The sequence below is a fragment of the Lissotriton vulgaris genome, chromosome 7 (assembly GCF_964263255.1).
Source record: "Lissotriton vulgaris chromosome 7, aLisVul1.2, whole genome shotgun sequence".
Lineage (NCBI taxonomy): Eukaryota > Metazoa > Chordata > Amphibia > Caudata > Salamandridae > Lissotriton > Lissotriton vulgaris.
In genome coordinates, this window is record NC_141695.1 from 1,213,743,348 (window position 1) to 1,213,745,939 (window position 2,592).

The following is a 2,592-nucleotide window of genomic DNA, read 5'->3' on the forward strand; positions in this document are numbered from 1 at the left end:
CAAGCAGTCGAATGCAGCGACATCGGCACCACTGCCCAGCGTCTCAGGGGTTCAGGTGCAGGAGGGCCTCACACAATCATTGCTCCTAGCTGACCCAGAGCTGAGATGGGGAGGGTCATTTTGCAACCGGGCGATCCACACTGTGCACCGAATTCAGGTGAGCAAGCCCTTGCGCTGACTCTCCAGGAAGGGGCGCCGATACAGCCCTGAGTGCAGCCAGCGGCACCCACCCCCCCATGGCTTGGAAGCTCAGGCCCATCAGCGCGGATGTGGTGGGCACCACAATACAGCCGATGCCGGTGTGTTCTCTCTCCGCACCACTGCCAGGAATCACAGAGCGGGGTCAGGCAGGATTGTAGCGGTATCTGGCATCAGTTGAGTTCTGCTATGTGAAGCTATAAGGCTGGGTCCAGTCGAGAGGCTGGAGCAGCGAGCAAGCATGTCCTACTCGACCGCCTTCTTGGCCACGTCCCCAGGGATCTATTTTTATAGTTCTGATGAAAGCCGGGGACAACGCATTAGCCGGCTGAAACATGTCGATATTTTGCAGATTGGCGGGGTAGTAGATTTTATATAGCCCCGTGTACCACCATCTACTGGTTTTTCAAAACCTTTTTGATCTCAAGAGGGAGTCCACAAACAAAGGGTAGTTTGGAGATCCCTGTCTTAGTTTTATAATATTTTTCTCTGCACCTTTTGCCTTTTGATCCCATTTAGTTTTTCTTTATGTTTGTTTTGTCTCCCTCTCTCTATTGCTCCACCTCTGTCGTTGGCTTGCACGGAGGTGTGTTAGCAGCCATATGATGAAGCATGCCACAGATTTCTGTGGGTGAGGGCAGTATTAACAACGCATGTGTCTTGTCGACTTACCACTATATAATAGCAACATATCTTGTTTAGCCCTATTTCTACGTGTGTTTAGAGTCTTTAAACTACTACCAGACACTGATGCCCCTTTACCTCACTCTTGCTAGTCCCTGCTTTGTGCATGTTTTTCCATCTTTCTCTTCTACTATCTTTACCATTTGTGAGGTCCTCTGTGTATTATTCCGGGTCAATATATGATGAAGAAAACTAAGTCACCACCACCAAAAATGCATGCCCGAGAGCCAACCGGCAACCATCGGCATAAATTCAGCACTCATTATCATACCTTTGGAGTAACCATATAGCATGAACCACGCAAAGCTCTTTAAATGTCCATTTCTCCTTTAGATTATTTGCTACATTCAAACATATGGGTCAGTGCTAACTGATAATTTCTTTAATGCCAGCGCAGTTAAATGTATGCTTAATTGTTCCATCCATCTTTACCAAAAATGTTGGGAAAGATCCATAAGGTCATTTCTACCATAAGGGGCACACCTTCACCTGGGTGCAGAGTTTCATCACTTGGGAATTCACACATTTCCCCAGAAGCATGCCTGGAACAGTGTGACAATTGCAGAAACTGGTTTTTTTCCCTCTGTTTTGATGAGTCTGCAAATACAAAAAAAACACAAATATGAAAACAGTAGGGAGTTAGAAAAAAGAACACGCATCAGAATTTAATATCAAAATACACTTCCGTTGCTTCAGCAAACAGCCTGGCCAGTTCATAATGCCAGCAAAAGTTAGTATACAATGGCCGCAGTGCCGCTGTAGAATATGAGCTGTTCAAATATTTGTTGAATCTTTCATGAAAGTGGCAGACTTCAGCAGACAAATCCTTTCTGGTTTATTGAGTGCCACGCATTGTGTTTGACATCCTTGATCTCACTTCTTGACATTTAACGAGGGATAAAATCATAATACCTAACAGGAACTGCAAACAAATGACATAGATATTGTTAATCTTGTTTTGAACCACAGTGTGAAGTCAATTAAGAGATTACATATAATGATGCTCTTGATCCTGCATAAGTCACAACTTTCCATGAAGGTGTGCTTGTTTACTCTTTACCGCAGAAGTGACTTGAAATACACAAATGCATGATGATCTACTGTTCTATTAAAAAAACAGAAGCCGAACCAAGTCATCTGCGCCTGCGCTCGTCTATTACACACATGCAGGGTTGGACAAGCCTATGAGGCAATTTGACAGGGCCCAAAGGGGTGGTCTGAGAGATCATAGTGTGGAATGAGTTTTGGCTGTCTGTGGGCATGTTTTTTAGACTGATGGAGTGGTTTTTTTTAAGGTTAATTTACCTGCTATCACCACAAATATTGCCTGCAGCAAGCGCAAATGCATGAGAACCCCATACCTTGCACAACACCTGTACACAAGTTCACAAGTTGAGAACTGCCCCAATTTGAAAACGTGGGCCACGTTTCAGCTATCTGATTTGCTAATAGGAGACACATGTATTTTAGTGCTCAGACCTATTTTCCATCCTAATTTGACCCTGAGATATGGCAGGTTAGACCACCATAGTTGTACGTACAGACTGATTACTTGTGAATGTCCAACTTGATCTACGATTTCCACCTAAATAGTTACGAAGGAGACTGTTGTGTCCTGGTGTTGGGGAGTGACGGCCCTAGGGGTAGCAATCTGGGACCTACACTCCGGGGCATCTGAGGTTGACTAGGCCTGACACGTGGCCCTAGAAA